This window comes from Poecile atricapillus, chromosome 13, assembly GCF_030490865.1.
Source record: "Poecile atricapillus isolate bPoeAtr1 chromosome 13, bPoeAtr1.hap1, whole genome shotgun sequence".
NCBI classification, from domain to species: Eukaryota; Metazoa; Chordata; class Aves; order Passeriformes; family Paridae; genus Poecile; species Poecile atricapillus.
Window position 1 is genome coordinate 11229389 of NC_081261.1, and position 11375 is coordinate 11240763.

Consider the following 11375-nt stretch of genomic DNA (forward strand, 5'->3'; position numbering starts at 1 on the left):
GAGAGGGAGAGCTCATCAAATTTGTAAGTCAATTCAGTTTAAGGAAACCAGACAACTAGATACACAAAAGTAAAGAATAATATATGTTTGTGTATAAGGCTCTGAATCACAGCAAAAGATCCACAGAACTAACCTTCCATGGGAAACCAAGTGACAGTTTGCTTTTAAGAGTACTGAAGAAAAAAATTCCTGTTTTTTCAAAAGTAATGTGGATTTTGCTGTAGTTTTCAGTGGGACTTAGCTCTAGCTCTTGTTGGAATTCATAACTCATACCTCACTGCCTGTCACAAAGAACTACTCTAAGCAGGGATGAAAGATTTATGAAATCATGCATGAAATGACTATGTCTACTCTGCTTTCTGAGGGCTGTATTTTTGTCGAAGATACTTTATATAGAGGACATAATTTCTCTCTGATGCCTGCATGTTTTATACTTCTGTAAAGATTTTAACTACCTTGGGAGTTTAACTACCTCCCTTCTGGGAGGACCTTCTCCCTCATTGAAAGAAGGAAGTCAGCTTCTTCTATTGCTAAGGAATATAGTGAACAGCAGTAAATAGAGCAGAGAAGCTGGAATTATCAGGTGGTCTTGTACCTGAGGTGTGATTTGGTGCCCTTAAAATGCACTGTATCACCACTCATGTGTTTCTGAGAGTGCTGTACTCAGGGCTGTAGTGTTATCTTGCTTGGCTTAACATAACATTGCCTCAAGAGATTGCAGACACTCAGTTAGGCTGAGACCTAGAGTTCTTGTCAAAAAAGATTTCAGTTAGTCAAAACTTTCCAGATCAGATGCTAAGATAATAAAAAATGTCCTGACTGATGTCAGCTGTCAGGAGCAGTGCACAATATACTGCCAGTCTATTCTACTATGTACAAACTTTCTTTTCCTTGCCCCTGCTTTGGTCCCTGCATTTGCTTCACTGCCTGTCCTGTCATCCTTGCTCTCTAAAGGCCTCTGTAAATATTTTGGTTTTACTCCACACTTTCCTGCTTTTGCTTGGAAGATGTGCTGAGGACTGAGGAAAGTGCTGCTCTCACCAAGGGAGTTGGATTCTGTTCAGCTGCTTTCTGCTTGAGGTTATCCAGCTGTGACACATGCAGACAATGACACCTACCTTTTGGGACACAGGAAACTTGATTTATCTTTAATTAAAGAACCAGCAAGGATGTACTGCTCAGCAGGGAATATATTAATTTAGTTCAGCATCTTCTACAAAGAGGTTTTTAAATCTGAGACTAGAGTGAGGCATTTTGAAAGTTGTACAAGTGAGCACTGCAAACACAGCTGAATCTCAGCCTGAGATTTCACTGTTCCTCTCTTCCTGTGCAATGACTCATTCAAACTCATTTAAGCATCCTTGTTGATAAGTCCTACTAGAGTCTTGGCTTCTCTGTGCTCAAACGTGACCCAGGGCAGCATCTGAGAGCTCAGACAATGGTATTTTTTAGCCCATCAGATCTCTCATGCTGGTGAAAATCAAAATCTCAGTTTCATATGCTTTTGCGATTTGTCTTTGTTGTTATATATATTTTATATATATATTTATATATATTTTATATATTTATATAAAATATACATATTTATATATAATATATATTTATATATTTTTTGATGTAGGTGTCAAAATGATGAGTGGTTTTGTGTCTGAAACCTCTGCTCTAGTGAATTGTAACTTGTGTATTTAGCCTAGTTGAAGATCTGTAAACCAGATCTTGGGATGAAACAAAAGATGGTACATATTTCTGCCCTGAGAATGGACAATCCTTAGGGTTACTCAGAGGAATGTGGTTATTTCAAATTTTCCTCTTCTCCAAGGTAGCTGATACATACATGTGCATACTTTTGTGGTAGCCCTTGGGGTGAGTGCAGCAGAAAACATCAGAGCTGTCATGGAAAGTGTTTGATACAGTTTTTTTTGTGCTGGGAGTGTGCTCTCTCTGCTTGCAGACATGCAGTACATGGGAAAATGTTCTTAGTTGCTTCCAGACTCATAGATGGAGTGCATTTCTTTGTATTCAAAAGTTATGTGTGAAGGAGAACCTCCTGCAATGTATCCTAGAAAAGACTGGGATGAAGACAACCAGTGGAGAGAGTGTGATTTCCTGTGGGTGAATCCTCACAAAGTACCCACCTGAACTGAAAAATGTTGGAGGTGGTGGAGGTTAACTCTTCCAGGGCTAAATCCACAGGATTAAATGGTGTCAGCCTGTTCTGAGTCTGTGAGTGGGGTATGGAAAAATCTGTCCCATGCCTGGTAAATAGGAGTCTGCATGGAACAAAACAAGTCTGGTCACTTGCCAGCTTTCCCAGAAAAGCCCATGGGAGAAGTGGACACCAGAGTTTTAAGAAACCCTTCTCTCAGATACAATCTGCCTCATGTCAATGGTGAACGATGGAATGGAATAAGCAATCTGTGCTGCTGCTTCTGCTGGGTTTGTGGATAAATGTGTTAATTAGACATCTAATTCCACTCCTTTTTAATAAGCTGAACACAGACTCTGACCATCTTAGTGCGGATATGGAGAAGTAGATTTGTTTATGCTAGTATCAAACATTAGCCACATTGTTTTGGATGCCAGAGATGTTCAGCTGCAAGTCTAATGTCTTCTCCTTTAGGGTCTCACTTTTTATTTAGACTTTAAAACTGTATTCAAATGAGGTTTTGACCAAAACTGAATCACTATGTACTTGAAAGCTAAAGAGCTTATCAGACATCTGGTAATGTTTTCAGGATTTCCCCAGATGAGACTGGGTAGTGTACAGACAGGAAGCTGAAGTATCATGTGCCTGACCAGAGCTTCCTCCCGTGAAAAATGGGGGTTTCTGTGACTTGAGTCTTCAACCCTGCATGCATGGTCTGAGCCTTGAAATCTAAAGGATAAACAGCACCCAAATCTCCCAGCTGAGCCCTCTGAGCAAGGTGAATGGAGCACTTCGGCATAGCTCCACTTGCAAGGTCAGCAAAACAATTTTCACATCTCCTGTGTTACCTTCCTGGCTCTTTATCAGCCAGGGAATCAGAAAGGGACTTTCCAGAGCTATAAACATGTGAGCTGAAGAGATGGAATGAACCCATATGCAAATGAGTTTTGATTCCCTTCCCTTCATAAAATTACAATGTTTGAGAGAGAATCAGATCCTCCAGAGTGTAGGAGTCCGAGGAGGTTACCTTGGGCTGGCAGTGTCTCTGTCCCTGCTGTCTGTTAGTCTGTCTGCCTTTCCATTGTAGAGAACAAAGTGGAGTGATGTAAAATAGAAAACAAGGAATGCAAACCCGTGATGATTGAAGAGGAGAAAGGAAAATGGAAGACAAAAATCTGAAGAGTGGGAAAAAGATAAAATAAAATTAATTTTTGGGGATTTCACTCTGAGTAAGAGCCAAAAACATGCAAGCTGATTTATGAAATATTTGTCTTCTGCCTGAGCTCCAGTATATGTGAAAGGTAATCTGCATATTAAAGATTAAATCAAAATGCCAACTTCTTCCTCAGTTCCTCCAGTTTTGAACCAGGATGTTTCTGTCAGCTTTGATGAATTTACATTCTGTAAATGCAACATAATCAATATCAAGCCTTTGAATTAATTATGAGTTATATCTATGCTAAAGTGATGAGAAATTTAGAATTACTTTTAAATATTGTGTCAGGGAATCTGCATATTTTCTACTGCTTCTCTTCAGCATGCAGGAATTTTTTCTCTTGTCCTTCTAATGCTGTTGTGACTTTATTGCAAATCCAATGGAATTCAGAAGTAAGAGGTGGTGGTATCATTATGTGCATTATTATTTTCCTTGAATTATGATTTTTCTGTGTTAATCTTTTTCTTTCAAGTCTGTATCTTAACCCACTTAAATAACAACTCTTTAAGCAGGGAGGGGATGTGAGTTAATTGACTTATGTATTTTTTTTTCATCAAATGCTACTGATTTAGAAACTACAATGCTTCATTGCATCAGAGGAGTTTGACTATTCCTGTTTTTCTTTCACATGAATACTTTTTTGAAATGGTTTATTTTTATTTCTTGTATGTGCTTCTAGCTTATCTAAGCATCCAAATTTTGCTCTGAAGCATGGGAAAAAGGGATGGAGGGTTTCTCTCACCTCTTCTGTGGTGGAATTTCCAACAAATTCCCTCTTGGGTTGGTGCAGGGAAGGGTTACTGGAGCTGGCAGAATAAGGCAACTCCCCTCCCTTTAATAGCATGATTAGAGACAGGCAGTCTTTAATTTTTCTGATTACTTTGCTTACTGAAAAATGCATTTTTGACTGAACTGAAATTAAGACAATTTACACATTGTAGTAACTTGATGGCTTTACTATCTTTATGTTCTCTTCCTGTTAAAACATATTTAATTAAAAAGAAAACTTATGGAAGAATAGTCTTCAGGCAGTTAATATTATTCAATCACTCTATAAAGGTTTGTCTTTTGGTGCAGCAGTAAAACTTTATAACATGATTGTCTATTAAGCATCTGTCCCGTAGGAATTGTTAATTCTGGTGTAATAAGCTCTCCAAGCTATGAGGTACTAAGGGACCTTGCTGGAATAGAACAAAATAATGTTTTTCCAAGAACTAGATTTATGGTCCACTGAAAAGACTCGCCTCCTCACTGCTCTTGCAAAGGCAGAACCATATAAGTTTATGGGCTGTCTTGTTTGCAAATGCATGAATTCAATCCTTGAGTAAATGCATTCCCAGAGGGAAGGAATTATTCCCAGAAGGACAGTAAAAGGATAGAGAATATCACATATAAACTTCATAAAGGGTCAAAGAACAACATAGTTAGAGCTACTGCAGCTTTTTTACTGTGTTTCATGGAGGGGCATTCCATGCTTTCCCCTGTCATTATGTGCCTGATTGTGCAGTGATGAGTGCCAAAGCTGTCTGTCCCCAGCTGGGGTGCCCAGGGAGTGCCAGCTCCACCTGTACAGAAATGTCATGCACTTTTCCTAGGATGGGGAGACTGTCCTAAGGGACAGACACTTCCACCCTTTCTTCTTCCTGACCTTTTCTTTGCTTTAAGATATGATGTTTTACTGATGATTGTTAGATTGTTTTTCCTGCTTGGGATTGGAAGAAGGATTGCCACAGAAGGGCCACACTGCTAGTGAAGGTCTTGCTTAATTAACTCAGGAGTGATCTTAGCAAACACTATTCCAGTAACAAATCAGAAATATCAGACAAGCAGAATTTATTGTTACAGTACCTTATTTTAAAGTTGCAGGTGCAGTTTTGTCCTATTTGAGGGCCTTAGCAAGCTGTTACTTTTTTAAATTTGATTTTTCTTTCCTGTCTCACAGAGTCAAGTGACAGATGCGTAGGACTGACCTGGGCTGTAGGTACCATGTGGTAGTTACTTAGCAAATATGTTTGTTGAGAGGTTTTCCTCCCAGGAAGAGAAACAGTTGAAGTGTATTTTTAATTTCTGTTGTTTGGTTGACTGGTTCAGCAGCCTGAGAAGACAATTAGAGCTGTAAAGACATGGGCACACTGCTGCCTTTTCTGCCAACACTGCTGGGGCTGCATGTGAGGCTGATGTACTAGAAAAGTGCTGTGGGGTGTTAGCAAGGGTTGTTCACCAAAAAAATACTTACTTATTACTTAATAACATCAACACTAAACCAAAATAATTCTGTTTGAACTATTAAGTAAATTTTTTTAAAGTTAATTTTTAAATCTAAAATATTTAATCTGAAATCCCCTTGACATCCAAATATTTTATTTCAGACCAAATGTTCTTTTCATTGAAACTAGAGATTTTTTTCTGAGATACTTCTTATTCCAGTGAGATATCTTTAAAATGTTCTAAATAAATCTGATTTTTTTTTTCATAACTTACTCAACACTGTTTATATATCTAGTCCTACATTCATCTAACATCTAATTTACAGGTCATCCAACATCTTATCCAACCCATTTTCCTCCAAAATTTCCCGTTTGGGGTATGTAGTTTAATGAAACTTGTGACTTCTCTTAGGTTTGTCAGAAGTGATGAGGTGTTTCCTTGTCGGAGATGTCATCTTTGACCTCCAGTATGTTTGAGCTGTGTTTTTCTGTGGTCCAGAACGTCTGCCTTTGGGTGAGATTGTCACCCTGGGATGAGGCTGTCCCATTTGACAAACTTGTGTCAGTACACAACCATGCAGCTGTAATACTGAAGGCTTCTACTTGCCTTTTTGCCACTGCAGGGCTGCACCAGTATCAGATTTCCTTCTTCTGAGATTATGGTTGGAATTATTTTGTTAACAAGATTGCTGAGTGACTCTGGAAGATTTTACCTCTGTATCTGTGTTGTTGTGTTTTAAAAAAAACAAAGAAAAGAAAGAAGGAAATTTATAACTCACCTCTTTGAAATTCTCAAAGGCTTCCAGAAAAGTGCAAAATATTTTACTGTTGTATTCCTTGGCTGTACTTTTTTTTTTTTTTTTCCTGTTACTAGAAATTTTGCAACATGTTAGGGCACATTGTGCCTGTGTGTGTGGCCACTTTTGGTGTCAAAGGAATATATAAAAAAGCTCATTTTTCAAAGTATGTGTCCTGGAGTCATTATTCTGCTTCTGACCTACAGTCTGGGTACAGCTGATTTGGCTGCAGTGAAGTTTTCACTCTTGTTTTATAGCCCTGGAAGAAGGCCAGGCACTGGAGAGAGCCAGCAGGAATATGAGATACTGCCATGTGTTGGGACAGCCTGAAAATGAATGTAATTTATTCTCAGCTTTGAGAACTGAATTCCATGGGTTGTAATTGAATCTGCTGTCAGACCCATGGGGCTTAGTTCTTCAGCTTGGATATTTCTGTCTTCACATACACAGAGATCAAAGAAGCACTTGATCACTCGCCACCTCTTCTGGATGGTGATAGCAGCAAACAGGAGAGGAAGCATAACTGATGTGAATAATTTCAGCACAGAGGGGTCATTGCAAAGGCCTGGCTCTCATGATAAGTAGCTGTGTAGTGATTGAATCTCTTCTGAACTCATACACTCCGCGTTGCTGCTCACTGTTTGATTGGCTTGATTCTTCCCTCTCATTGTTATCAAGGTTACATATAAATCCCTGAGGTATTGTTGATTGGATGATGGATGACCCAAACACTGGTCAGTGGCACAGTTCTCCTATGGACAGCTGTGGTGGGCTCCTTTAGACCATGGAAAACCTGGACCTCCCTTGGGCTGAACACTAAATTGGCCAACAGATAATCCACTGTACCCTGCCCGCTTTGTACCACTGCTGTGCACTTACTGCTTCATTTGCTTTGTCTGTGGCCATAAAGCTTATTCATTTGCACCAGCCAACCAGCCCACTTATATAAACATAGATTTCCTTTCCTGAGGTTAGTGATGTGCTCCCAAAGTGTTTGGTTTCTGTTTGGAGCTGCAGCAGTACCTGGTCTGTAGATGCTGTTGTGTTTTGCTGTGCAGGTCAGGGGAGATGGTGCCTTGTGACATTGACCACTGCTCCCTTTTGCTGCCTCCCACCCATTATCCTCTCCTCTGCGTTTCTTCCTTACCCTGTGTGTGCCTTGCCTAGTGAATGCTGAGGAGGGGCTCAGTGCAGGCTGCAGGGAGGTGTTCTCAGGAGATCATTTCAGGCATCTCCAAACAGTGGCAGTGCATTGCACACTCTTCTGGAGATGGCTCTGCACTGCCTGCTCTTTGGTACTCCAGGACAAGGTAGCTCTTGCAGACTGTGGCTAATCTTTTTGGCTAGCATCTCTTTTTCCTTCCAGGAAAATGATGAGTTTATGTTGGATTCAGTAATCCTGATGTCTGCACAGTTGAGAGAAATAGCACTTCACTGTGAGCATGAGTGTTCCTCTGCAGCTTCGACAAGCCTCTCATCTGTCCTGGGGAAGGAACAGCAGAGCTGAAAATCTATGAGTCACAATATGCTGACTAAGGTCGCTTTGCAATGACTCACAATCTGTTTCCCTGGCAGCCCAACCATACAGCAGGTTGTGTTTTTTTTATCTTCTGTTTCTTTCCTTGAAAAAACCCCTCTACATCAGGAAACTTAATGCCTAAAGATACACATGAAGGTCTGACCCTTTGACAGGATACATGCATGCCAGTACAGATTCCTCTGTTCATTGGCATCCCTTCCTCACTCTGCTGTGCTAGCCTATTTTCACACTGGCAAAGAGAATTTTTCATAATTTACATTATGAAAGATATTTACTAGGTTGTCTTTCTGGTAGTCATTCTTTTTTTCCTATCTGATCACTTGCTGCCAACATGGAGAGGGATGTTGGGCAAAGCCAGCTGAACAGTCTTGTGCCAGGATCTCCCTGAGTGACTGAGATGTTTCTGCCTGCCATGAAGTATCTAATTTCTAAAATGAAGAACTTTTCCACCTTTTTTTAAAAAAAAAATTATTCTGTGCTAAACATAGTACTTAAACTGCCTCAGTACCTATGAATCATAGGATCACAGAATGGTTTGGTTTGGAAGGAAACTGAAAAATCATCCATTTCCAGCCACCTGCCATGGGTAGGGCCACTTTACACAAGACTGTGATGCTCCAAGCCCCATCCAACCTAACCTTGAACACTTCCTTGAGTACTTGGAATTAGTCAAAAAATGTAATTTGTTAGAATTATCTGCCAAGACAGCTTTTTTAACTTTCATTTTTCTAACTTTTATTTAAAGTTCTTTTCTGACTTTATTCCCTTTTGTTTTTCTTTGTCTTTTATTTACCCCAGAAGAATTTTTGAGCAAACAAGCAGACAGTCATTGTGAAAAGAAGCTGTTTCATTTCAAGATGTGAAGGGAATTTTAAATCACATTTGAAATAAAATTACCGTGTCCTGAAGATTTGTCTATATGGATTAATACCTGTTGCCTGCCTGTAAACTCTGCTGTGCAGGTGATGGCAGAGCAACACAAGCCTTCAAACATCGCCACCCTAGCACGAGGAAGAACTTCCACTGTGCTATGGAGATACCTCTTAGAAGCAAGTTGTAGGTAAATGAAGCAATGTGCATAAAACCAGTAATCCCTGAGATGGTTCTTTCAGATTCATAATAGTGTTATTAATAATGATCATTAATTTGTTGTTTAGAAAAAACACCCAAAACCAGCCAAGCATTTCCAGCTTCCGTAGATAGCAATTCAATTACTGTTTTTGTGGAATTAAATCTCTTGGTATTCCTCTGAGAAATTTTATCCTTTATTTATTTTTGTTTTATGGATTGGGACACAGGGCCATACTTGCCTGAGGGTACAGAATGATTTTATTTGAAGTTTTGTAGGACTTCTGCCATAGTCAGTTGAAAGGAGGCTCTCAGTGTTGTCCTTAAATTAGGCCTCCCTGAACAGGTGCCCACATGCCCAAAATGCAGAAATATCTATTTTCTGCTCACACTATTGGACAGAACATTGCTTTTTCTATTCAAGCCAGGGAGAGATCCTACAGAAGAAGAGGAAGCCTCCTGATACCCAGCAAGCGCTGAACACCATTGGAGGCAAAACCATCTAAATCACAGCCTCTCCTCAAAAGCCTCCTGCCAGTGTTTTACAGCTTCAATTGTTTGTCACATTTCCTTCTTTCTGTATTTTCCTGTACAAACTCAGGTAAGGAAGAGCTTTTCCTGGGTACAGAAATTTGTGTCTTTTGGGGCATTTTTAGGCTCACTGCTGCCAGTCAAGCAGTTCATTCATGAAGCCCTTCAGAGCAAGCTGAGGCTGTGGCACATCCCTTGGTGCCTGGGGACTTGTCCCAGGCTGGGGCTTAGCAGTGAAAATTTTTATGTTTTCCAGCATGAAAACAAAGCTCTGTTCCTGACTGAGATCTCCAGCACTGCTGACAGCATTTCCTGGGGTGCTGTCAAATAACAAAGAGCAGTACTTTCTCTAAAAACCAGAACCCATATTAAAAGTTTCTGAACTGCATTTATGAAAATCTTAGAGTCATTTGATTAGGAGCTTGAATTTTTCCAGGTCAGACTTTTTCCAGCTTCCTCACTTCTGTAGGATACTGCAGCTGCTCTGATAAAAATCAGTTATTTAAAAATTTGCTTGTAGCTATGGCAACCTCCATGCACTGTATTTCAATGGAAAATCTAAAACAGCATCAGAAGTTTCTTAATCGGATATTTATGAATATTTTAGTCTTTGTATATTTTAAAATTTAAATATTCAATTTTTAAAGGGAGGGTTATCAAAATCTTATTAATTTTGGAAATGTATTTTTGTTGTAAGGGCTGCTGCTTAGCTTTCCTTTCCTTTATATTCTTTTTTTTTTTTTCCCTTTCTTCCTGTTTTGTTTTGTTTTGTTTTTGTTTAAGATTCCTCTGGTTGTTTTAACTCTTCAGAGCCTAAGACCTGGAGCACTTTCCAAGTGCCAGCCCCTCCCTCCTGTCGGTGCCTTTCTCCCACTCTATCTTGCAGATCCTGTTTTTTTACTGGAGAGAGAGGGCAACCAGCTGTGCTGTCACAAGATGGGAGCAGTGTTAGGGATCTCAGACCTCGCTTTTCTGCAGTAAATAACTCAGGGGGTTCATTTAGCCCTTTGTCCATTAATTTACTGATGTTTGTCTGCTCCGAGATAAACAATTAGATGTGTGTTGTAGTTGGGTTTTTTGGTGCCTCCATGATATTTCAATGTTCTTTCCCAAAGGCACAAACATTCACAGGGTACTCAGTTTGCCTAGGCATGGCACCAGTAGTATTTAACCTCCCACACAACTCACTTTGGAAAAGATAAATTTGAAAATCTGTTATTTTACTTTTTTTTTCTTCCATCTTCCTTTCCTCTCTGCCTTTACACCTTCAAAATCAAGAGGATAAAATTAAGGAAGCTTTGCTGAAACATACAGTCTGCTGCCCTAAACCCCTCAAGCCATGCTGATACCTTCTGGTGCCTCTGAAATCTGGATTAGGTCTAATTAATATTGTTTCTTGATCAATGGTTTTGACACAAATGCATCAAAGGGATTTATGTAATTACTGCTGTAGCAGTGTGGAAAATGGATAGTGTTGCTGCTACCTCTCCTAAGTCTCCTGAAGAAGCTGCTCTGGTAGGCACAGACAGTCGCTGTATCCACAATTGCACACACGTGTAGGTCAGTGAAGAAGGAAGGGAAGGGTCTCCTTTACAGTATTCCAGCCAGCTTTATTGCAAACTCCCACCAAAGGCATCCAGTGACAAAAGACCAGGATTCCCTGAAGTGTCTGAGGTTCAGTATGGGGTCAGGAGCAATGGTCTGGGGACACAGGGGCAAGGCGAAGGACAGTGACCTATAGAAACTGAGGTAGATTAACCTGGTGTTGCAGAGCGCCATGGGGAAGCCTTTTGTCTCATCCTAAGCAGTCAGGCTTTCTAGAAGCCTGTGGCAGATTCTTCCAGGGCATGCCCCCAGAAGTTCCCCTAAT